A 27,493-nucleotide genomic window follows, 5' to 3' on the forward strand; every position below is an offset into this window, starting at 1 on the left:
CGTCAAAGCTTGAGCCGGTACCCAGGATGATATCCAGGTGACGATAGCACCAGCATCCTTGATACAGCGCACCCGAAAGGACATCATCATCATCATCTGCTGCTGCTGCTACTACTGCTACAAAGATCCCTGCCGCCGAGATCTGCCCCCAAATCAGAAGGCACAAACTGGTCGAAACAGAGCGTCTTAATGAAATGCCGGCAGAGAAATCTCACCACCCTTGGTCCTTTGGTTTACCGACGCCTTCAGCGTCGTCGCGCTGGATGGGATCTAAGGCACGGGCGCGGCACAGAGGGAGGAACTTGAAAAAGAACTTTCGTACCGACTGCTCAGCAGATTTGCGGTGGCAGGATGGCTTCCGGGTCGGGGATGAACGTTGTTTTGCGGATGTTTACTTATTCGTACGACATTTGCCAAACTTCCACAGAACTCGTCCTTGTTGCCGAAACCCGTCGTCAAGGTGCGGTACCAAGGTACCTTCATATCTTATGCTAGTTATCGGACGGTCTTAAAATATACAGCCCGCTCAGAAGGCTAAGCCTTTCGCTTTTAATCTTCGTCATTTTGTCGTCCGTCTGTATGGTATGGTGTCTTGTGATGGTATCTCTTTCTTTCCTGTAGCCATTCGTCCATTGCAATGATTTTACCGTGACCGTACACTTTCCCACGGTGGTAAATTCCACCGACACAGGAGGAATGACGTTAGTTAACTAATTTTCCGGTTTTAGTTGCACGTTTCTTTTCACTTCGCAAACGTTTCTTCCTCGCTATCCTATCGCTATTCCGGTTGGACGGAAACATCGACAACAAAAAAAACGGAACCGTTTGAAGTGAATGATATAGAACCGGCAAAGAACGTCTCCAACCGAATGGTAAAAGCATGGAAAAGCCAGTGCGATCCCCCTCTGGGAGGGTTACAAAATAAAGAAAACGGAAAACTTTTTCATGTCATTTGAAACTACGGGCTGGCATTACGTACGACGCCAGGTAGAGCTTTCGGTGTCGTTGACGGAGACATCATTGTCGACAGTTTCACGCGATCCTTCCGGTGACTCCGGAAGATGCGAATCGCGTCCATCAAACAACGGGTGTGAAACAAGCCAAAGTTGATGTTTATGTCGTGGTTTAAATAATTAAGCAATGTCTGTTGATGGTATCGTAATTTGATAACTACATTCGAGGGTAAACCTAAACAGGTAGCGCGCGCTGTAAACGAGAGCGAGCTTTTACACTTGCGCACCTGCTGGCATTAGCTCGAACGCCAGGCCCATGTTCGGAGGTCTTGCAATTTATCTCCCTACCAAAAACCCACCACCCGTATCCATCGTGTAGGAAGGGAGCGTAATTTAATTTCATTCACTTTAGCATAGCGACGAAGCTTTTAACGGGGTGGGTTAGCGAAGGTGACGAAAACGAAAACAACGCCAACCAGTGCAAAGTGCTACACGACGATACGTTGTTACCCAACATCTGCACCGGTGAAGTTAATTACCATGTAAAGGCATCGCCCGGTAACTGTACTCGGTTCGTCTTCTATGGGCGTTTCACATCTTTACGGGCGCTGGTGGCAAGTTTTCTTTGGTAAACTTTCACTCAAAACGGGGATTGTATCACACATGCAGCCGCGAGTATTTAATCTTACCTGCTATTCCTCTCATAATTCAATTAATGTTCAAACAACGATATTAGCTTTACGTGCACGGAGGTTTTCTATTTGTGGCAGAGTTCAGTTCTTCTTTCAGTTCTTTCATTGCTGGGTAATACGACCAGGAAGTTTGGTTTGCGTGAAATTCAATGAGACTTTAATTGTCTGTGTAATGTATGCTGTCATTAGTAGTTAGGCAAGTATGTGGAGATTGTTTCAGATACGAAAATTGGTTATTTCCGATGCTTAATGATTGTTGTTTTCACGATATAGATACAAATTTCTTGTTCATTTGAGTGACAAACAAAATTAAAACTTTCTATAGAATCTAGAACTATGCTTATACCTAATTCTTGCTTGGTGCTGTTTGTATGATACGCCTAAATGTATGCAATGTGTCTCACTTTTAATGATCCTTCCAGGAAAATTTGTTTAAGCCCTGTCGCAACTCCAAAAAGGAACGATCGACATCACTTTTCTCTTGGAATTCATCTTTAGGTTTTTACATGCCACACCATGTAAAATTGCTTCGCTCATTTTTGTCATGTAAGCACTTAAGCACCAATCACTGTGGCGTGTACTTAATCATTCGCCTTCAATGAAAAATGAAATTTTCATAGAAAAAAAATTGTCTGATTAGTAATATTTATTACTAGTCATAAACTCCTATTCTTTTTGTCTATACAGACGATTGTGTGTTTGTTGGTTGGAATAAAGCACTCAATTTATTCAGCAGCAACCAAAACGGAACACATCGAGCTGTCAGTTGCGTGTTCACTCCGATCGAATTCAAACGATCCATAATTAAGTTTCGAAGCTTCAATTTCCGGTTGCTGCCAGAATGGTAGAGGCAGCACCACCTCAGCTTTCATCCTGCCGAACAGGATCAACTTTCCAACCAGCCATTCCAATCCAAAACCCATCAAATGATGTGCGATGTGGTTTAGCTTTGCCTTCCGGTTTGTGAGATTAGAAGCAGCCGGATATCTCGACGGGTCCCAAAATTTAACGTAAACTTTCCGAACGAATGTCGATCGAACGTGCACGCCGTGGTACGTGGTTTTTTGGTTCATGAAAAATTTAAAACCTCTTCACCGTTTGCTAAACACTCCTGGGATCACTAACGCTCACGCTATCGCACAACTATTTGCATTCGGTGGTGGGAAGGCGTTGATGGTTTGGGAAATTAGTTTACTTTTAATGTGCACCGGTTTTAGAGCTAATCAAAGTGCTATTCCCGCGAGAATGTGGTGGGTGAAAAATGGCCTGCTCCATTATGCAAAGCATCCATGTTCCCTTGATAATGTACTCAAGTGACGGCCAAAGATACATCGTACCTTACGTGTTTAGAAGTGGATAGATGACAAAAACTATGTTAACTGATCATGTGCAAAGATGCTTTTTGATGTGGCTAATAGAAACATGTACAGATTACTCATTTTTCATCAAGCATTAGCACATTAAAATTGTATGGAATTTTGCTCTGAATGTATGATCTGACATCGCGTGTAAACGTTTTAATTTTACGAATTTTTTATTATATTTTATTGAAATAAAATATTTTATTGATTTTAGTAACGATGGCTACCTTTCATGTTTTAATTACATGTGTTATTTCAATGAATAAACTTGATCATTCGCTGAACAAATCGGTTTAACGTATTGTAGAGGTTAATACCGTTACATATCAATCAATCAATCAAACATTCCAAAGCATAACTAGCAAATTTTTTTAAAACTATTTTCATAATTAATTTCATACAACTGAACTGGCCTCGTCACATGATATCTATTTACGTCACAGACATCTATTTTTGCTGGTTAAATCAATGTCAATTCATAGAAGCTTTTCAATAAATAATTTTTTTCTACTTTTTTAAAACATTTCCTTCAAACAAACTACAATTCATTGAACATAATTTAAAACCGATTGTCACAATGGCAATTATTTAAATTAAACTTCCCGATGCTGTTACAATGTGACGTAATACTGTCATTTTTCACTCCAAACAATCTATAACTGCGATGGTTATAGTTCGGCAAAAGTATGCTGCATCATCTTCAGCTGGTGATTGTGATGTGATTTCACATCATTCCACAACAAATTTCCTCTACCGTGCCACCCCACTGGTACCGCAGGGCCGACAAACTTTTCTTTTATTCCACCACCAAAGTTGAATCATTTGTTTGTCATTCTCCAGAGTTTGGGCGAAATATCTCCCCTGACTGTCATGGTGGGGAGAAATGTTCCCCCCACTGAAATGACGATGACGACAAAACCTTAAAGATGACGATAATGATCCCGGACGGTGCACCAAGGGAGGTTGGTGGCATCCCGACCACCGAACGACAAAGGTGCCAACTGTGGCCGCAGGGTCTGTTGACGCGTTCACGGGCCAACTTGTGGGTTGCTTACCACCGAAATGTAATCATAACGACCATCATTAGGAGGCCGAACAGCCGATACCGAGGCGGGAGTTGGCCAGTCTGGCGATAGGAATTGAAACCGTGAAACGAAAGCCGCCCCAGTTCGCGATGGATTGGGAGGAAATTACATCGACAGTAACTTTTAACGAGATGACTTTTTCAACAACTCTCGTTTGACGCTTTAAAGTTGTCCATTGGATTCGCGAGTGTGTGCCATTTCTGTTTTTTTGTGTGTGTTTCCATTTGCTATGTTATTGTGAACGGCCTGTCAGTCTGCGTGTCCTCTTTTTTTGTCGATACCATGTAATGCTTCCGGTTTAAGAGTAATTTTACAGAGATACGAGCTGGTGCAATGTTGGTCGACATGAGTGCGCATTCAACAATTGAAAAAAGTTTCATCATCCTGTTGATATCCAATGGCACGTTTGGTAATTAGGTTTTGTTATACTGAATATATTGGGAATGAATAATACATTTGCCGCTTACATATGGTGGAGAAATCGACAAACAAGTTATTAAACGTTAAAGTTATTCAAAATTGGACATTTCCTTACATGAAATAATGTATCATTGCAGCACAAAACACAAAGCAAACAAAACAAAACATTGATTGATTTTTTCATATTTATAATAAGTGGTCTGGTGTCATTCTGCTGACATGATCCGTCCGATCCAAATCTAGTCTTGTGCACAACAATCACTTTATTGTTCATATTCTACAGCATACACCTGACGGGTCCAATGTCTTTGAGTCCTGGAGATTTTCCACTCGAACGTGACTTAGTTCTGCGTACAGGAGTATAGTCCTGATGGGATTTAATACCCGGTCCTCACTTGTAAAGATCATCACCGCTACCACAGACACCAGACTGTTCGTCGATATGGATAACATAACTAAATCCCTACCATACTCTGTGGTGGTGAACTGCTTTTATCCTTATTTTCATTCTGCACACGGATATTACGCTTTATGCTCAATTACTAATTTAAAATCGATAAGCAAAAAAAAAACGGTGCTGGAAAAAGTAATCGGTTTGCAAAGCGAAACAAACAGCTCGCGTTATTAAAACCAATTAATATAAAATGGAAACATCGAATGCAGACAGCACAAAAAAAGCACAAAGATAAAGAAATCGCAAAACATTATTTCAAATGGATGAATCGAGGGTTAGCGCAACAACTTTTTTTGCTATAGTAGATATTTGCCACAATAACCAATAAAAATTATAAAAAAGGAACAAAAAAATTGGTTGAAACGGATTGCATAAAACCCATTCGAAATAAATGCAAACACAAAAAAGGAGCAGCTTTCGGATGAAAACTAACAGGCACATCAATGGCATTATGAAACAGTTCAACTGCTTTGCAAACAATCTGTTTTTGTATGTGTTTTTCTTCTGCTTTCACACAGCGGCATTTTAAACCAAATGCCTTACGGCCACATCACACAGGAGTCGAATGGGGCATGTTTTGTTGACATACGAATAATTTTGCATTTACGCGTTTCCTCACAGCAATATCTGAGGTTTTCATATTTCGCAATCAGAGGTGTAATATTGTTTGGTTGTAGCTAGGTTGTACGTACCCTTAAACCAATCGGACAAGCTGATCTCGTGCGGTTTCGTGGTCGCGACAAACAAAACCCAACCGCGCGTGCATAATGAGCGTGTTAAAGTGTTAAAATGCGCTCGTAAATACCCACCGGATGGGTGGTTAACGTGGCTACGTGGTGTTTTCATTTTTCCCCCTTCCCGGGAGGAAGTGCATGACAGCTCGGTGTATGAAATGTTTCACGCATCTACTAATTGTTTTGTTTTGATTGCGTGTCTAACGTCGCGAGCACTTCCGGTGCTAGGGGCTAGATGTGTTTGGTGGTAAGATTACGTTTAGCTGTGTGTCGACTATGGGAGAGATGAAGTTGAATTTAGTAAAATTTAATTTAGTCTTGGAATAGTTATTTTGCTCGTTTGTGGCTTTAGTGGTTAGCACGCCAGCGATAAAATAGGAATCTTTACGAATAAATGTTAGTGTTGACACCACGTTATAAGAAACCCAATGTTACAAGAAAAAAGCATCTAAATTCTATGTTCCTTTACTTTACAGCCTTTTAATTCTTTGTTCCTTTACTTCACGTTACTCACCAACACCGTTTAAAGGATTTAAAACACTTGGTTGTCAATAGTTTTGCCTAACTTTAGGCGTTTTCTCGTGTTGAATTCGATTTTTTATTTATGTTCGATACACAGTGCTTCCACTAGAATATATTAAAGTTATCTATCATTGTAGTTATAAAAATGTTTAAAAAAGCATAAAAATTTAACCCACTCTTCTTGCCAAATGCGTTCACTATCCAACGCAAAATCTTTCCCTCGACACGTTTGAAGCGTGCAAACGATCGTGGCAAAATTCGTGTCAAATAGAATAACAATTAATTTCCACCGTGTTGTTTTCCTGCGGCACAGGTGTTGCTTTCCACGCACGGCAATAATATTATGCTCTCACATCTGCACGCACGTATCGCGTATCACATCACAATATCGATAGGATCCAGTTTGCTGCAACCCGTACCACCAGTGGTGGTCGGATAAACCGTTCGCATCCGGTGAATGTGAATGTGAGGAAACATAAAAAAATAAATAAAAATCAAACAACCACCAAAGGCACGCCGGCAACACAACAAAAACATCTGTCATTAGATTCCGTTTGAAGCGCGTAATTGGATTCCGTGCGCTTGCTTCAGTGTACCGGGTGTGGTGCTGATTTGATTAAACCCATCATTAGCTTGCTAATGCATTGTGTCATAAACGTGATATAACGCTTACACCTCGTCGGTACGATTTATCGGAGTGTGAGCATAAGGATCGCAGCAGATTATTTCTCAACAATCACATGTTAACAGAAGGATCAACAAATTAGATGAGTTGGTTTGCTTTTATTTACAGCAAACGAAACTATCGGCCAGTAATCCTGCCAATGGTTTGCAGCTATTTACATCCGTAACAAAAACATTAACGGACAATCGCCTTTTCGTACCGACTGGCAAGGTTCTTCTGACCTTATCTAATTAAATGCATTTCTCAATTTCAATGCACAGCAGTGTAGCAGGGCTTTGGCATCGGTTCAGAAGCATGACAATGTGGAAAACCTTTTCCGGTTACATGACAATGAACTTTCCGGCCGCTGCTGACGCTGTTACTGCTGGTTACCGTTCCTCATCTAGCTCGACAGTTTGTGGTTTTCCAATTTTCGACATCGCAGATAAATCACGTAGCAATTTGAATAAAACAATCATTCCACCGCCCAATGCACCCCCCCACCAGGACAGGGCGGCCCCGTGGTTTCGTTTGTTGCCGTGTTGTTGCACGAACAACTCACCCGATCTCCCGATTGGAAGAAAATGTGTCTCCGGACGGGAGAAAATGGCGACAGTAAGTATGCTTGTTGTGTTGGCACGATGTTTTGTCTTTCTTTGCTGGTATCCGCTTGCTACAGTCAGCATCCCGCACGCTGGCATTCTTGATACCTGTGCTGATGGAGTAGCTCGTAGCACTTTACCAGCCACCAAGCCACCCACCCCGCGTCAACCCATCCAACCCCAAACCCCGTGCGCTAAGTCAAATGGAAAAACATCCCGAGCATGAAGGCAAACGGAAATGTAATCGAAATGAGAAATCACTGCCTCGACCGGGCACAATCTATTGCCAAAGCCGGAAGATGGTACACTAAAAGACTTTCCTTTTCCCTGGCAGCCCGGCTCGTCACCTTCACCGCACGCCGGCACCGACGGAAGGCATCGTTCCGTTGCATGCTTTTTGTTTGGTTCTTGGTTCTTGGAAATTGGGATGCGGAAAATTTTCGGGGTTTGCGTCGGTCGCTTCGGGTTTTGCTTGTTATTTTGTCAGAATCCTTCGGCTAGTGCGGTGAGTTGACTTCGAATTTAAACTGCTCCGTTCCCGGCCAGCATGTGGTACCGATCAATCGATCCAGATGAGGAAAAGCATGGTTGTGATTGTGTTGCTTCTGTGTGTATTTGTCTTTTTTTTTGCTGTCTCCTTTCGTTTTGCTCCTCTTAAGTCTATTCAATAAAACAAGTCACAAGAAATGAACGTCGAAACAAATAAATCACTTCAAACGAAGTTCATGTTCGATGTTGTTACAGAGCGCCACAAAAACCTCCCAAAAACATTCTGACGTCTTTTTACGTTGATGGAAGCTGGTGTGAGCTTTTGGTTAGATTGGTAGCATCGCACGCATGCGTACATGAGAGTCGTGATATGGCTGTCAAGGCTATTGGGACCGAGAGTAGACGATTTAAATGAATGCTACTGTGTTTCCTAATGGTAAAACATGCTGAATTAAAAAGGAAAACTGATCGGATTGATGGGATTTGTGATATGGCGCTGAACAAAGAATGCCTTCAGTAAGATACGATTTAATGATGCCGTGACCAGGATCAAAGCGGTGGTAAACGCTAAAAGGTTTAGGTTCGTTTGTTGATGTTAGCGAAGAATTTAAGCTGTTTGTTCATGAAAACAAATGTTTCTTTCGTAAATTACACCTTTTGTCCGCTTCAACATTAATGTTACAGAAGAGTTCACCTTATATCTTAACCATAATACTGCTTTTTATTCTGCAGCACATCATTTCGATTATATTGTATTTGATTGTTGAAGATCTATTTTTGACTTTACTTCAAATAATATTTTTTGGTATACCCATAAACTTAAACACTGTCTAATGTCTAATCACAAAGGTTTATTTTTAGGTTATAGAGACATAAAGCAATCTATTTTTGATTTCTTCAATTTAGATTTTAGAAGAAAAAATCGATGTCTCTTTAATCTTAAACTTATATCTGGTCAGTTCGCAAGTACCACAACAAAAATCCCAACATCCCTTCTTTGGCAGTCTGAGGTGAAGCGATTTGTATCCGAAGTAGAACATGAAACAAAAACATAACCCACCGTACCAAAGTATATGTTAGTAGAACGTACAATTTTCGCTAATACTGATAGGTAAACAAATTTTCAACTGAAAGGAAAAAAGAACGTCAAAAAAAGCGACTAAAACAACATGCTAAACATACTTTTAGTACAGCCTTCGGGAAACCGGAGAAAAGTGGTACAGCACGATGGTAAAAATGCAAATAAAGGTATCTCCCAGTATGAAAGTACCCGCAAAGGAAGGAAGAAACAACAGAGCAACAACATCTTGCCACGTTTTCGGTACAGCAAAAACATTTTTCATCAAACCCATTCCGGCCCCGAGGTTCATATTCGGGCTAACAACGCCCGGGACGAGTGCTTCGTTGATTGAGATTCTTTACCGAAACTTTCCTGGCAATACCGGTGCCGCCCGGTGCCGTTGGTTTGCTAACTTCCGATCACCTTCCGATCACGGCACGGTTGTATTGCCTTCCCGGTACCATCGGTAGCTGAGCTTTCGCTGCTTTTCGCAAACACTCTGGTGGCTATTTTTTGCGAAGATGATTATTTTCTTTCCTACCTCCGTGCCGTACCCCATTTACCGGGGATTACCATTTACGAAGAAGAGAAGGTTGATTTTTCCCGTGAGGTTAGAAATGTCCCGTAAAAAAAGTGGCCCCAAAACGCTGATCGAATTCTCGGCTACTGTCTCGAAAGCCTTTGCCACGTTGGCCAACGGTTCGTTCGGCCAAGCGGACGCGCCGAAAACGGAATCTTTCGGCCCGTGATCAGCTGTGAGTGTTTGTGTTGCAGGGCATTAATTTCTTCTTTGTTTCACGTTTCGAATCGAACTGTTTCGAACCTGGTACGAAATAGTACGGTAAACAATCGGATGCTACTTTTATTTTGTCCCACAAACGTATCACATTTGCTAGCTGATCGTTTATCTCGATAGAAGCACAAAACAAAACCCGAAACTTGTCTGGCTTTGGCATTGAAAAAATACATATAGATACACCCTCGCCTCTCTCTCTAAAAACACATAATAAAAGAAGGAAAATATTACGATAAAACGAGAAGCTTTCGTGGACAAATAGTTCGCAGGAAGGCGAACCAGTTGCCAGGGATGGGGATTGGGTTTTGAAAATTTCATTTTCGATGAACACAAAATCTTTCTTCCGTTCCTCAGCGTGTGGGAAACGTTTCTCCACTTTTCGGTAGAAAGCTTATCGGACAGTATACTTTCTTCCCAGCTCATCCCACCATTGAGACGCTATCAAAACGGTTAAAAGAGATGGCAAAAAAGGGACAACAAATCCTCTCGCCTTCGTGACAAATCCTTCTGGAACGGTTCATTCTCTTCAGCACCCGGAAGGTACATTTGGCCAGTGGAAAACTCCCACCGGGGGCGGGATGATTTCGATCGTTGTTCGAATTCTTTGTACGGTTGTGTTTGTGTACCGATGAAGGGACACTGCCGGTAAGCAGTCATGGCAGGGAGTTGGTTCGTTTTCGGAACGAAATGAGATGTTTACAGTTGACCGAACGACTCGTACAATTTTATTAGACTTGTGTGGAGTGGATGTTATTCCCTTTTGCTCCTGGTCCTGTTTTCCCATTCCGCGCCTGTCCATTGGATTGCTAATCGGTTTCAGTTCAAGTTCAGGGTACGATTGGCCTAGATAGGGTGGAATGTAAGCTACGATGATGATAGGAAACCGAAGAGCGACAAAGTCGAACAGAGGACAGCTCAAAATTATGTAACAATTTATTTGAATTCTCCGGAGTATTGTTGAATGTTCAAAGTTTGCATGTGTTAAGTCGGGGAACGATGATCAATTTTATTCATATTTAAAGTGTATGGAAAATTAACAATGAAAGCGCTTTACTGCTACACGTAACAACGCTTTTCGTAAGTTGATTTACTATTGGGCCGCAGATTTTTTTTTCTGAACAAATATGAAACATTTTCCATAAAAAATGCGTGATAAAAATATTGTCCTAAATTATATTGTTAGAACAAAAAATCGAAACCATTGCACATCTGCGTAAGTCTTTTAATGCAAACTCTTTGGGACGATTCATGGAGTGAATGTTAACACAATTTAGAATGTTAAGGTCAGTACATGAGCGAACATGCGAGAATTTTCACGACACCAAGAAGCTTTTCCAGTGCCTCCTCGCACTCGCTGCCAGAACCGCAATGGTGTCCTATCCGACAATCCTTCGCACTTTCCGTTACTACACAACACCGGTCGAATTACGAACGATATGCTGCATGTATCTTTTGCACACCAGCACCCTCTTCAGTCACAACGCAACCCCTGGCCAGAACACGGCAACATGCTCTATTCAAAACATGCTTTTCCACGCCCGCACGTCACACGCTTTCCAGCGTCACGCAGCAGTTGGTATCGATGTGCCAGCACGAACACGAACAATGCGATCGAACGAAATTTAATATTCCGCTCCGTTATTAAATGATTGAAATGTTAATGCTATTTGATTTGATATAAGTGATTCAATATTTGAGTTTCGTTCCCTTTTCCACGAACGACCGCTTGTCCTATGACTTTCTTCATTGGGATCGCGGTGCGCGGTGTTGTACTTGACACGCATACCAAGCACCTCGTCCAACATTGGAATGCATTTGGAGTGGGTGAAAAAGAAGAAAAAAATAGAATCGAGAAAAGTCCTTTCACTCTTCTGCTGCGTTCATTCAAACAGTTCACAAAACATCCGGCTCGGTTACCAGAAACGTTTTGCGTCCGTTTCCATTCATCCGCTCAACCATTCCGTGCCCTGTTTGGGAAAGCGAACCGGAACCGATAGTATGCAATCAAATATTTGTGCACGATAACGATCGTTTGCCGGTGTGCAGCGCAGCAGCAGGTTGTGTGCATACGGCGGAAAACATTATCGTACCAAAGATGTACGCTTATTGGAGCGCAAATCCGATTTTTTTCACCCGTCCTGCCGACAATCCTCACGGCGATGGTGCGAGTTGTCCACCATTTACTCCTATTTACTTTTTTCGAGTTTAAAAAACGAATGGGCACGAATATCACAAATCTGGCTACGATTGAATGAACTTGAGTAGAGGGAGTCGAACATTGAGTATGTGTGTAAGGATGTGGAAATGGGAAACCATCGACTGTTACCGTTTTTAATGTACTTCGAGTACGTACGTGCATTTACATTTAATGATTGGTCTGTAATGGAGTATCAGACAAAGGTAATCTGTTCAATAAAGAGCATATTGCGTAGCAGTTTAATTTTTTACACAATCGATCGTTCTCAACGTGAATGGTTTTCCCGTTGCATCTCGATAACAGCTTGTAAATACTACAGTTTCGCAATTTACTTAAGTTTTCGTCTATCTTTTACATATATTTGAAACAAAACATGTACTTTTAAACAATATTTTGTAACAACTTATAAATAAGGGATGATTCAACCTATACATTTTTTTTTATTATTTTTTATGCTTTTTTTATTTAGAGCATTATTTAAATGAAAAGAAGCTTATTTCAACCAAAATTATTAAAATTATTCGCATCAAAATTAATCAATTTATAAAATTTTGCTAAATTTCCCAAAAAAAACCAAGGCTAACCCCTTAGGAAATTTTCGGGTTTTCAGAATTGTTTTATTTTTTTCTTATTTTTTATGCTTTCTTCTATTTAAAGCATTATTTGAGTGAAGAGAAACTTATTCCAACCAATTCGTATCAAAATGAATGAATTTTTAAAATTTTGCTAAATTTCCCAAAAAAATACCAAGGCTAACACCTTAGGAAATTTTCGGGTTTTTTGATTTTTTTTATTTTTTTCTTATTTTTTTGCTTTTTTCTATTTAAAGCATTATTTGAGTGACGAGAAACTTATTCCAACCAATTCGCATCAAAATAAATCAATTTTTAAAATTTTGCTAAATTTCCCAAAAAAACCCAAGGCTAACCCCTTAGGAAATTTTCGAGTTTTCAGAATTGTTTTAGTTTTTTCTTATTTTTTATGCTTTCTTCTATTTAAAGCATTATTTGAGTGACGAGAAACTTATTCCAATAAATTCGTATCAAAATAAATCAATTTTTAAAATTTTGCAAAATTTCCCAAAAAAAAACCAAGGCTAACCCCTTAGGAAACTTGGAACCCCCTTGGGAAAACCCCTTAGCACTTGGAGAAGCGATTTTACGCTGAAAATACCAGTGTAGCGACATTTCGCAATTTTATTTATATGGAGTTTTGCACACAAAATCTGAAACGCGTTCGCAAACTTCTTCTTCTTTTGTGGCCTGCTTATTTATGTAATAGTTTGGCTAGAACAGTCTTAAAGCGACAAACAAAGTGACAATTGCATACCTTCAGGCGCTTTGAAACTACTCACGTCTCAGTGATTGCACAACCCTTCGGAAAGCCAAATCCGGTTATTGTTACACATCGTTCAACAACAGTGATAACGAATTCAAAAGCCTTAGACAAGCAATAAACAAGATCAAATGAAACGTCTTAAGTCAACAATAAGACGTTTAACAACGACATTAATGCATTGGGATGAATCCTGTGCAACTATCCATATCTGGCACCCGATAATTTCTGACTGTTCGCAAATTCTATTCTTCTCTCTCTATGTCCTCTATGTCTCTCTCTCTCTCTCTCTATTCATCTCTTCGAATATCCTTATTCCTTGGGCATCTTTACAAACACATAAATTTTACCAATAGTTTCACATCTGTTCTTCTATACGCTCTCATCTGTAACCACAATAGTCACCCTGAAAGAGGCACAGTTTGAGCAGTGTACAAATCGGCGTGTGGTTGTTAAATCAATCTTCCGCTTCTGTCTGCTTGGCCACTGCCACCGAAGGGGTTTTGGGAAGTGTAGGACAAAAGCCCTTGCCTTTGTATTGCATACCTTACGGGCACTGTCGTTGTTGCAACGTACTGTAAGGGCACGTCTCAGATGAATGTTTCGCATTCTGTGGTATTCGCTCGGAACTCGCAACGCTCCACAGTCGACGCCTGTTTACCGAGGAAGCTGTCTGGTGGATTCTCGTACGAATCGTGACTGTTTCGCATATCCTCCGGGTTCAATTGGCTCTTTGTATGGTTGATTCACCGTAAGGGCACCATCACCACCAGGGCATCATCATCATCATCATCATTATGATTATTATTATTATTCTCGCAACACAAATGCCACATCACATCTACCGGCAGAATGTTTGATACCCGATGATTCCGACTGGCCGGTATTTGTTCAGTGTAGTGTACGCTTGCATTGCAACTCAGTAAACCCCGCTCCTCGTCAAAGTCCAAAAACCGGCCACCAAACTGACGGCCGAATGGTTTTCCCCTTCGAGCAATATCTCCCACACAGCTCGTGGTCGTTTATTGGTGCCAGAGTTGTACAGAGCCAACCTCCAAAACCGGTCTGCCAGTCATGCCGTACTTATCGGGATGTTTATTGCGATGCTCACCGGTGGCACCCACTAGGTTCACTTTGTCCGGAAGCTACACGGAATCCGGAACGCTTGCCACGAACACGAGCACCAACTAGCCTGATCGCAAACCACCGTTGACGATACCGGAAACCGGCAACTTCCCGGGTGCAGTGAAGCATAAAAATGGTAACCAACACTAGCCGAGCAGCACGGATGCACTTTTCTGCGTCAATCTGCATAATCGAACGAAACGATGGTGAAGCAAACGGTAGCTTATGCACGTTACAGTCCCGCTCGGTATGCTCGGCCCGAATGTCGAGTGTGTTTGCGAAAGCAATCGAGAGGATTTCCGGAACCATCGGTCTGGAACTGTACACTCGCAACATACAAGATTTGTACAATGTTTAAATAATGTCTTAAGCAGCATCACTTCGCCGGCTGTTATTGGAGTAGTGCAACGGAACAACGCAAGGTTATCTGTAAATTAATTCATTGATTACAGCAGGGCAGGGCTTCACCAGCTAAGCTCAGACGTGTGCAGTTTTCCGAAAGCTGCTTAAGCCTGTCCGGTGCTGCTGCAGTGCAGCTTTACATCCAGCGAGTGCATAATGTAACCCAACAAAGGGGTTTGCTTCAGCAAATACCTTGGATTTAAAATGGAGCAATGAAGTTATTTTATTCCGTAAGCGGTAGGTTTAGATATTAGCTTGGAAAAAGCTTTTCGCAAATTCGAATGGAAAAATCATGAGGATCAACCTAATCCTACCAGGTACTTGAGATGGCCATCGTGTACTGTGCGTATTTCTGATCCGCTTGTCTAGAATAAGGATAAGGATTGGAAGAATTCTAATCACTACAAGCGAAAAATGGTAAAGGTTTCTGCAAACCGGAATGTAGGAAGATTTTGTTATTAGCATTGTGAGGATCAAACTATGCTCCATTATTGTGAGAAATGGAATTCTCGGTATCCATTAACATGTACTGATGTACTAGGAGAAATACTTGGAAGTGTAGATGAAAGCTGAACAATTTTAACTGCTCTGCAAAACAGATTTACTTTTTGCTTTTGCTTTACCGTTAATGCTAACACAACAGAAGCGTCTTCGTTTACCGATATCGAGCACACATGTCACGAAAGATTTCAAGTGTGCTTCAAGTTCACATCCACCAACTTCAATAGTTTTCCTTCAACACATTATCTGTTTGTCGATCGCGTTATCGGTGGATTGGGGGGGAAAACAAACTTTAAAAGCACACTCACGAAGTTTATAAAAGTTGTTCTGCTACAGCTTTTTTACACTGCCAGATCCGTCGAAACAAACTGTCAAAGATTAGCGAAAAGGACACACGTACACGAGCGCGTCGGTGTGTGGAGAGCCTTTCGTACGATTGGTGGCAAGCAAAAAACAAAACAAAAAGGATACACAAACCATCACATGCAAGCAGAACTTTACGCGCAACGAAGCGTTTCTCGGATTTGCTATAATCTGTCGTGGCGCGCTAGGAAAGCGTCAAAAAAGCGGCACCGTGAAACGGCAAACGTTCTAAGTCAAGATGATTAGGAACGGCAAACCGTTGGACTGTGAACAAAGCAAGACAAAAATAACGAACTTCAGTTGCGCATCATCGCACAAAGCGGGATCGTTTAACTTTAATCTTAAATTGCTTTCCCCGTGCTTCGATACGGGTCACATTGTACTGGCAGCTTTCGACCTTCAGCCACAAAAAGGGGTTTTTGGACAGTTTAGCTTAGAACCAAAGGGGCAAAGTACCTGGTACCGAGCGTGATACGAAGCCGGTTGTCTTTTCGGATGAACCGCAACCGCTTGTTCGGAGTGCTGAAAACGGATTGCGTTTGGGGATAGCGGACGAAACGGTGTTTGTTTCGCGTTTAGCGATGGGTAAGGTATGCACACGTCCCGTCGAAGGTATGTTAATCAAAATGAACAAGAGTGTGAGACACATAAAAGGGTAAGCTATTCTCATCACTCTCACTCCAGGTGGAAGAAATTGTCTTCAAAGTGTTCAAGTGCTCCACTAAAAGGTGTACTATAATGTTGGAATTTATAATAAGATGCTCAGTTCAAAAGATAACTCCATTTTATATTCGTTTCAAGATTAAAGTTGTAATATGGTAAAGTGAATCGAGCATAAATAATTACTATGTTATTTTACTTTTACTTTTTTTAGGTTTATATACCTTTACCTTCAATTTATATTGAAATTTTGTTCTAGTGTTTGTTATCAGTGAATGAAAATTATAACTGAATATTGAACGAAAAAGGACCATTTAAAAATCCTTCCAATACCTTCAAGTTAAAACAATAATACAAAACGTATTGTTGTAGAAGTAAGCCAATTCCTACCCCGTTTCAACAACACTTTAAACAACCCTAAAATCAAGCAACCATGTAAATGGCGTCTGTTTCTGAGAACTTTTTATTTTCTCCCTTTTCCGCTTCGCGTTTACCGGATCCCGGATTAATCCTCCCCTTGCCGAAGCTTTCATAGCGATTCGAAACGGATTGTTTTCAAGGGTTGTTTTTTTCCTCACGCTTACCACGACCCCAAACCACCGAGCATCGACCGTTTGGCGATGAAATTCAAAGCGGAAACGGTGGTGCTAAAACAGATAATACGAGGCAATTTTCCACCATTCATGACAACGGTGAGAAAGCAGTGGAAAAATTGAACGAAAGAAAAAGACTAAACAGAACGTGAAGGGCGAAGCTGAAATAAAGAAAAGCGAAGAAACCAAGCAACAACGGAACATTCTCATGCAATTCGAACGCAAACGCAATGGCACTCTGGAGGCGTAAGTGCCTTCTCTGCCTGCAGCAGCGTCCTCGAAGCATACTTGCGTGAGTGGCCTTAATCATGGCGCAGAAGGACTGCAAACGCTAGCGCATGGAAAGAAAGGGCGCTAGGCAGTGTGAGTGGAAAATAAAAATAAATATATATTACAGAACAAAGGAACCCGCCCCAGACGGATCCGTGCCGCACGATAGGATGGACGACGACGGCGACAGTGGAGATAGGAAACGAGGACGATAAATGAAACTGACACTTAACACCACTCGCGTTGACGATAATTTTCTCGAGCGGTTTCCGTTTCCGTTCGCATTCGTCCACGTCAAGCGTTCTGGCGATGCTCGTCCCCGTTGCACCCGTTGCGCCATCGGTTTTCGTTATTCGTGCAAAAAAGAAATCGCTTTTCTCTTCGGCATCCGTGTGAAATAGACACGATTTTGAATTTTACCCCGAACGACACAGTGGCCTGAGTGGGGTCCAAATTTTATGACTTCACTATTACTCTTTACTTTAAACAAATACATCTAGGTGAAATTAAAAACAAATATTTTTTATACCTTCTGGAGTGTCTGTTCGTTTTAGAAATAAGAAATCTAACTAAAGCTTGCAATTATAACAAATCTATCAGTGGGTTTCTGTTTAGTTTTAAGTATTTAATGTTTATTTTAGACCACTTTTCTACCGCCTTTAACCACCGTGCCGTGAAAGTGCGATCTTTGCAAAGGTTTTTTGTTGAAAGATTGTTTTCTCTTAGCTTCGTATTACTTTTTCTTGCATTGACTCTCTTTTGAACAGCAGTACCGGATGAAGGAATTTGGTTTCTTAAAAGCAGACAACAACAAAAAAAACTGCATGCACTATAAAAGAAAAGTTTCTTCCAAAAAGCCACTGAACCCAAGTTCAGGACACTGAAGAAATGTCTGAGTATTTGGAAAAGTAGTACAAGATAACAACAGCAGCAGCAGCAGCAGTAGCAAAAAAAAATATTCTAAAAACAAATTGGAACATCTTCCACTGACATTGCCGTTTTATTTTCCAAACCTTTTTCTCGTGCTCCGTCTGCTGTTCACAAAAATCTCATCCACACAAAGAAAAGCCGAAGCCCGATGGAGGCGCACGGTAGCAAAGGATTGTTCCGCGGACGGATAACCATAACACCGGTCCGAATGGCCGGCCTGAGTTTGGGGTTGTTGTAGAATATCAACGCAGACATATTTTCGGTCCTTTCAAAACTTTTCCTTTACAAAGCGGCCTTTTTCCCTTTCACTCGATTCATCCCGAGACCGGAGGGATATTTTTTTGTTTTGCACCATTAGGATGGTGAACCACCCGTTCCGGAGATAACCTCCGGAGGAGGGTTTTGGCGGTACTAAAAACACTTCACCTTCAAGTGATTATTTTCCATTTGACCTTTTTTCCTAACGCTTCTTCGCTACTTCAAGCTAGACAGAGAAACAAAAAGAGAGAATGAGAGGGAAAGCCCATCAGAACAAACGATGCTTAGAAGTGCTGGCTGGTGGTTCGGTAGGTGAGGTAACGATGAACGGTTATGGTATCATCTTCATTAATGTTCTCGCCTCGGTTATGACACCGGTTGACCCGATACCCGTCACCCGCTTGTCAACCATGGCACGAACGTCAATCCACCCCCGATCGACTGTGAGACCGTGAATTGAGCTAAAATTGTGAAATTTATTCTTCACCAATCATTGCGAAAATGGGACGGTTAGGGATAACGCAGGAAGCGCTAGAAGACGAACGAAAGAAAAAAAAACACCAAACCTAAAGAAAATACTGCTCCGACCATACTCGCCCACTCAGTCTAAAGCCTGAAGAATAAACACACTTCATCCCACTTTGAGGTGGATGCTCGAGTATCGTTTTGCCGTTTGTCGATTCTCGTGCTACAAAATCGAGCCGACGGCGAAAGATGCACAGCCTAAGGAAGACGTTATCGTTTGCTAAGGGGTTTTCAAATAAGTTCTGATTATTATTTAAAATATTGATATTAGAAGCGAACATCCCCGGGTGGAATGTGGTTTCGAAAGGCTCCCCTTTTTTCATCCACACGAAACTGCCTACACTTTCCCGCCCCCCGGGTGTTTTGTCTCACCCCGAAATGGTGCAAACCTAATTGGGAAATGGAGCGATTTCGAAACGGTTGGTTGGATCGGTTCGACGACTCGGCAAAGGCAAACGAGTGTTTTCTCTTTCCCCCATTCTGCCATCCCTACAGAGCCACGGGATGAACGGGTCGGGAAAAATGACTTTTAAACGGTTAAATTGCCCAAGCTTTAACGCTTTTGCTCGTTGCCAGTGTGTAGGGGCACCGGAACGGGTAGGATTTTAGGAAAAAGCTCAATTTTATGTCGTCTTTCACCCGACCTCTCTCCGCCAACCAAAGGGCGCGGGGGGCCCAACATACAAAACACTCGTGCGAAAAGTGTCTGATAACATTATCCCGGGTAATGAGAGTTGATTGCTGTTTTTCGGGAGGGGTTTTTTTGTTGTTGTCGTTTCGGTTGTTTCGACAAGCAGCTGGAACATGATTGCCAATGTTGTTTCGGTTCGTGCAGCTTCGCAGGGCGTTATGTCGTTATCGCACTCACAGCTTATGTAGGATCATTTTTTTTATTGCCGTAACGCCCCCGCACCATATCGGTGTTTTGGAGAATTGTTTTTCCAGATGTTTTGTTGCTTTCGTACAAATAGGTTAGGGAAATGATTTGGCACAATAAGTGAAAGCAGCAGAGTAATTGTTAGCCGGAACAATGGCACATAAAAGGAACGCGATTTAATTCACCACTTGACGCCCACCACATTTGTTCGAAAAGTGACTCCGATTTAACTTCCACGTGTGGGCATCGTAAATGAATATCAAGCATTTTTCCCAGTGCTATGTAAGCCGAAAATTGAAGTGCACTTTCATGCACGAGGATTGAAGTATAAAGCTATTATGATGTTATTTCTTAAGTATACTTCAAATTGTTTGAACTTTTGTCTAACATTTCTAACATCAATAAAGCTGACTAATTTGTACCACTAGTGAAGTAGCACAATGGCTCCTAACTCACACCGGAACGTGACAATCTTGCTGTTTGGTAGAATCCTCTCATCAAAAAAGCTAATCCAACAGGCTTTAGAAGCTCTTTTCTTGTAATAGTCAAATAGCCATGATGTTTTAGCTTATTTGTGCAACAAAATTTAAATTCATTTCTTTTTTTGTTTTTCTGAAAATCCTAAAAACAAATTTAAAGGCAAAATTGTATTGCTTTTGTTTTAAAACAAGTGCTTAAATTTGTCATGAATTTCTACTAAAAACAAGAGCTAATACTTAACGTTATGAGATTGATTTAAAGATTGTAAATAGATCATTGCATAAAAAGTTTTACATTTCATAAATTTACCGGCAACGAATTAAAACCTTTGTTTCCACATTCATCCCTATCATCGCCGTCGTTTATTTTTTCAAAAAGCTTTCCACCGTTAGTTTACGCCACCATCAGCTGAGAAGTATCTTTTACCCGAAATGAGAATTAAATCTAATGGAATGGATTAGCGCAGTGGGTGAGAACATAAAACCAGCGAGAAAACAGGGAACCGTCCTATCACGCATTGCAGTACCACCTAGCACATGGTACAGCTCACGTAGCTATCATTGAACATTGAAGAAAACAAAGAAAGCCAGACGAGCATTCACCAACACACGTACCAGCACACGTTCGGAGGATTTATGCGTCGTTCAAGTGGAAACAATCTTTCCGTACGCTCTGTACCCCAAAAACCTGACAAAACGCCTTCAGCCGTACAATGTGGCACATGAAAGACAAAATGTTCCCCCGAAAAAAGCAGACGAATTCAAAGAGCTTTATCGTTTGTTTTTGTGTGATTTTTTTCCTGCACAACTTCGCACACTATTTCCAGAAGCGTATCAGAGGAAATGTATGAGACTGTGTGCATTTTGAATGTAGCTTTCTAAGACAATGAGTCAAAATCTCCTCATCAGCTATCCTTGTGCTGGCATGCGTTTCCGTGCGAGAGCCATGCATCGTTAAGCTCCAAGATCGGCAAGGACAAGGTTCCAAGAAAGGAGACGCCCGTACGGTACGAAGCACCATAATGAAACCTTACCAACAGTGAAGGTTGGTGGGAGATAATGAATGGGCTCACGCTGGAATGAAGAGAATTAAAACATTACTCTTCCGGATGCAGTAATCCAAACGGGAGCTGGCTAGCGGATTGGTGCATTCGATCCATTGTCGGTAGCACTCGATTCCATCGCATAAAAAAACCCTCTTACGAGAAACCTTTGCCTTTTCTTTGCCGTTTACTTTCGAGGACGCTACACGTATAGTGTCGTTAGTGTGCTTACCTATCGGGTGCGCTAATGCCTTCTTTTCCCTGTTCCCTTTTCTCATTTCAGACATGTTAATTAACGCCAGCAAATCGGCAGAATCAATTACTTGCTAAGCTCTTGGGATCGCTCGGTACAACGTTAGGAAACGTTTTTGTGTGCTCGAGGGAGGAAAAACACCGATATCAGGTACGCTTAGGGCAAACAGTGTGGTGTTACCATTAGCGGACGGAATTTCCAATATTAGCCCAAGATGTACGATGAACAGCATATCCGTCAATGTGTTTTTGGTAGATAGTTCTTTCGCTTACCGAACGAAATATGTATATTGTTAAAGGAACACTACTAACGTCTCTTCCAAAGAGACGATTTTTCCAAAGAAGGATGTTTTTACTTTTTAAATAACTTACAAAATTATATGCGTTGGTAAATACATGTTTTGCGTCGTTATGAAAAGTAATTGTCAATTAGCCTTGCGTGACGCCTAAATGTATGCAAGTGTTACAATTATGCTTTTTATTAGAAAACAATCGAGGATCAACGTTTAAACTGAAGCCTGTTTGATAAAAATATTTCTCGTTATTATACAGAAACCAGTTTACTATTACATCGAAAAATATTTCTTATGAACACTTACTAAAATTCATCTCAAAGAAGAACACAAAAAAAAACAAAACATTTGAATGGAATCTCTTACATCATAAGATGCCCGATCTGCATTTGACGGTATCGATTACAACTCACGCTCCTTTTATGCCCGGTCCCGAACAAATCACAGCATTACCACAAAAGCAAATCGATCCCGGAAACCAGCCCACCGAGGAGGTCGGGCAATCAATTATGATTGATAAAAATGTCTTGTAAACGTCTCATCTCATTTTGTACCTCACTCTACCACGCCAAAACAAACCATACCCGGTTGGGGAAGGAAAACTGTCTCCTACGGTTCTTGCGATCCTTTTGCAGTGAATCGGTACACCAGCCAAGGGAGGGAAATATTATTGAAATTCAATAAAGCGATCAAAGCGTGACGGTGGTAAAGATGGTAAACGATAAGCTGGGAAAATTGTATATACCCATCCTGTTAGGCGACCCGGTCACGGGTGATCAGAATCGGCCTATGATGCTGCCGGAAAAAATGAACATTATAAAATGCCTTCTTGAGCCTTTATGGTACTTACGGTACCGGGTTGGACGGGGCGCGATCGAAACGAAGTGAGGAACAAACGAACCTTTAACCTCGTTGGACACTGCGCTAGCCTTTTTGCTTGGCCTTCACTCTCGAGTAAACCGCGAACGATGGTGAAGTTGCGTATTTCCAACAACAAGAAGAAAAAAAAACACTTCCTCCAACCGAAATATAATAGAATTACACGCTAGCGGAACGAAGTCATCCAACGGACGGTTCGGAAGCGATAAATTTCGCTACAAAAGTAGTCCGATATCCTTTCTCCAGGGAACGGTACCGCGGCCATCTTGGAACCGAATTGAGGTGAATCAATTGGAAAGTTTTTGATGCAAAAGCGAAACGGCACCCGTCAACAAGAACCATTCTGTCGAGCAATTTCCGGTGTCCTCTGTCAAGCGGTTCGCGCCCCAACCCACAAAGCACCCATTGCGCAACATTATAATCCACACCCGTCCCCGTCGTACGAGCAGGATCGGTTGGTGGGATGATATTTATGGAAAATGGTTATTGAGTCTTACTAACCGGTCGCGAAACAGCTCTTAAAATCTCCTTCGGGCTGCTCTTTGTTTGAAGGCATTCGGTGCCGGGGCGAATCGCAACAAAAGCCTCAGGTGAGCAGCGCAATCATAATCGCGCGAAGGGTTTGGGGCACATTTTTCGGTCGGCAATTATTGTCTATGTTTGGCCAACTTCCAGTTCCGCACCAACCGTAGGTATCGTTCCCGGTGGGGCAACATTTTTAGCACAAATTGTCCTGCGGGACTGCGCGCGACGGTATGCATGGGGCCAAACGAGCGGAGACGCCATGATGCCATAAAAGCACGCTCACACCCGTTGTCTCTTCGATGGTGAGCACGCTGAGCTGGCACCACCAGAAGTACCATAGCACCGGACGAATGGCAATAAAATGAACGACTCACGGCGGCCATTAGTTTATGCGCTTTAGTGAAGCGCACTGACATGGCGCTGCAGTAAAAAAAGGGGGGACGAAAGCGCGCGCGCGCACACGCTTACGCTACCGTGCCGTTTTGTGCCGTGCACAAAGAGCGATGCTGCGAATGGTGGTCGGGTCAAAAGGGGAGCAAATGGCTCATCCTTTGAGGGCACACAAAAGCAAACACGCTGACGGTCCAATCTAGCATTCCGAATGCTTTCTGTTCTACTGCTGGAATGGTCGAAAATGGCTATGGACAATGTGAAAACATAAACCAATGCGGGAAACGGGAATCATGATGATAGTTCAAAGAGTGGATTTATCTGCCGGAAAGATGATAAGAGCTGTAACTGCTAAAACTCATTTTCTAGTAATACATATCCCAAAAATGAAGATTAAATTTTATGGATTTTTTAAGTACGAAAGCTCTTCAACAATATGATACAATATATGAATATAAAGACCCAAAAAGTTACTTAAAACATTAATCTATCTTTGGTCAACTGTCGACGAATTATAAAAATGCGATTACGTTTTGGGATAATAGTATTTAATTTAACTACAAAAACAAAAAATAATCTCATAAATGATCCTTTCTATGAGATCAAAAGCTCAAGCGCTTTGGGCTATTCAGTAATCTTCATATGCTGATTGTTCCATAATCTCATAAGACTCAGTTCTAATTTGTAATTCGTACCAATACATACCAACAGAGAAATTCAATAATATTCTCTATTTACTTACTTACTTATTTATCAGTCGCTAAAACTTTATATTTTTTTCGAAATATTTCACACAAATCCTATTCATATAAACACTTTCTTAGGTATTAAATGAAAGTCAATTAAATTAGGCGAAAAAAATGCTTCTAAAAGTCAAAGACACGTCATCGGGTCATCAGTGAATGACAGGAGACATGAAATTGATGCACCAAAAACCATTTTCAACATCCAAAACTCCCCAACCAGTGTCAAAACGATATGGAAAAATGCATTCACGTACACATGGACGTACACACCAAATGCCCTCCCCGACGGGTTGACAGATATCCTTTTACAGCTCGGGAGTCATCAGGTCATCGTTTATTACGATCAACTTTCCCACGGGGGGGAGAAAAGTGCAAGAAATTACAAATTTTCCTTGCACGACATTCAAGGGGCACGTATTTTGGCACAGTTGAAAGCGCACGCGGCTGGGTCATAAAAAAGCATCGACCAGCAGCAGTTCCCGTGGCACCGTGGCGAGTGGATCGATGCCAAATTGCTTCGTAATTGTGTTTATGAAGTTTTGCTCGCCCATGCCCATGATGGGCAAAAAGGGAACTGTCATAAAAAAATGCAAGGTACAACGGTACCATCGCTGAAAGGAAAGTAATATGGCTTAGTGCCGAACGTAAGTAGTCACATTTATTATGGTGGCATTCGGAGTTGCATTCTGTATGCTGGCTGAATGGTAACCACCACACGTCTTGCCGCTTAATGTATACCACTCCATGCCCTACTTCAGCTCGGAGGGAAAAGTTCGATGAGCATCAACAAAATGTGCAAATATGTGCAAAATAAACTGCATAATAGCTACCACATAAAAGCCATTTTTTATTATTGCTAAATTATGTTTGTTTTGTATGTAATGTGCATACGATCATGGTACCATTACTGCGCTAATGGTCAGAAAACTCATTCATAAATTAAAATTCATTTCGATTCTAAATCATTCCCATTTTACTGTTCTCGGAAGCATTACAGAAACGTAGTTAATTATTTTCTATGAAATGATAATGCTCGTAATAATAGGAACAACAACAAAAAACAAACTCTAATGATATGCTGTGTGGATTGATTTGCAACCATAATTTAATTAGTTTTCCACCTTCCTGCGTGTGATTAATTCATTCGTTTCCCATGAGAGTTCTAGAACTAAGGTTTCCGACACCGCGCCAACGTTGCGCCACCCCCTCGCGGGAGGTTGATCCTTATCAATCAACAATTTCCTTCTCATTTCTCCGACTCTTTCTTGTACTTCCGCTCCCTTCCATTTGCCAATGCTAGCCGTGCGAAACGATTTGATAGCATGGCTTCATCGTGGCAAAACAAAAGCAAACCAAACTGAAGCGAAAAATCGTGAAACAATCGAAGAAAAACCGCATGCAGCAAATCGAACCCATGCTGTCCGGTTTGGTGAACTGACCGGCTGCTGAAAGCAGTAAAAGTCAAGACACCGGGTCAGACGACCGGAAATAAATCAATCCGAACGCAAGTAGCCACACCACTTTGCTACTTCCGGAACGTTGCCCCCCTCGAAAAACGGAAAAAACAAGCTTTCTGGCTGTGTGTTTGTGAGAAATACGGTTCTTCTTGTCCGCACTTTTTTGCTTTTGTGCGGACCAGGAGCAATTTTATGCTCAATCATCGTTTGACTGCTCATCTTGCCAGCGCTTTACTTCTGTAGAATATTCATCACTCTGAAGGCCAATCCAATCCGATGAAGTCTGAAGATGATTTTGCTGGTAACAAGAACAAGCTTTTACACCGGCAAAGGAAGCAGCTAGAAAATGGCCGTCGGAGAATAAAATACGAAAAGCTTTAGTATTATTTCTACCATTATATGGTGAGCTGGGGTATGTGAAAGGGGAAACGGGCCACAGGCTTACAAGCCTTTCTAGCCCGATGCTTTTCTACGCCATCAAACATTCTGCCAGCTCCTGGTAAAGACAGACGTAGCCTTCAATCTCCTATCCGACACAGTTCACGGACGCTTCCGACGCAACCATCAACAACAGACACCCGCGCGCTGGCAAGCAAATCCGGAAGCATACATTCAGGCGTCCGTAGCAATGATAAATAAATGCTCGCAATGATGCGCACAACTTCATCGTGCGGAGAAATCTCATCTCATCAATATGCCGTTTTGCCGCACACACACTTCACAACCTAGGTCTCGCATTCCCAAACAATGGTTGCGTTTGCAAAATTTGTGTTTCCTTTTCGGGCGTTACGTATTTCTTTCCACCCTTCGAACACTGTCCGGTTGATTTACATTCACCGGAAGCGGAAGTGGCCGGAACCGAGGGCCGGTTCGCAGCACGTAATTGGAAGAGAATAAAGTGTAAACGAGCGCCAATATTTCAGCGGACGATCAAATTTCCCAGTGGTCGGTCAAATATTGGTTTGGGGAGAATGGGGATGATGGTGGTGGTGCAAGCGTCATTTAAATTTTATTACAATTTGATCTCCTCCATTGTAATACAATTATTGCCAATCTCGTGTTCTGACCCACGGCTCGTTCCCGAATGGTGGCCTATTCGTTTGCCACATTTTCTTTTGCATGCATTCTCATGAACTTCATTCTTTGTTCCTTGTATCCTGCTCGTTGAACATTTACGTTGAAGAAAAATACACTTTCTTAGGAATTCTTGGCGTTCATCGCAGCTTTATTTAACAGCCGTTGGAAAAAATGTTTACTTTCTACGAAATTATTTCTTTCAATCAAACGTGTTTCTTTGATAAAAATTCCTGCTAAATCATTTCCATTTTCGCTCGAAGCTGCCTCAAGATGTTCGTGCTGGTAACAATCTTAAAAGAAATGTATTAAGTGTTAAATTTCGAAGTTCATTAACACAGTATTTATTTCTTTACATTAAACACTCTATGTAAAGTAAGAAAAGAAAACAAATTTGTACTAATCAAAAAGTTGATCAAAAATTATTCGAAAATTGTCTATTAAATCGCTTAAAACGAAATTATCATTGAAAATATCTACAAAAAAA

At 41.5% G+C, this 27,493-nt stretch overlaps 1 protein-coding gene across 2 annotated transcripts in view; it reads left to right on the forward strand.

The window, feature by feature from the left end:
- The window catches only part of LOC125766413 (connectin-like), a 76,554-nt gene that overhangs the window by 37,795 nt on the left and 11,266 nt on the right, over positions 1-27,493 (forward strand). Inside the window, exon 4 of one of the 2 annotated variants that reach the window (XM_049432369.1) lies at positions 21,674-21,793. The exons of the other annotated variant lie outside the window; for it this stretch is intronic. The gene's annotated coding sequence lies outside the window, so the exon portion shown is untranslated. The remainder of the gene's footprint in view (positions 1-21,673; positions 21,794-27,493) is intronic. 2 annotated transcript variants of the gene reach the window in all.

This window comes from Anopheles funestus, chromosome 2RL (genome assembly GCF_943734845.2).
Source record: "Anopheles funestus chromosome 2RL, idAnoFuneDA-416_04, whole genome shotgun sequence".
NCBI lineage: Eukaryota > Metazoa > Arthropoda > Insecta > Diptera > Culicidae > Anopheles > Anopheles funestus.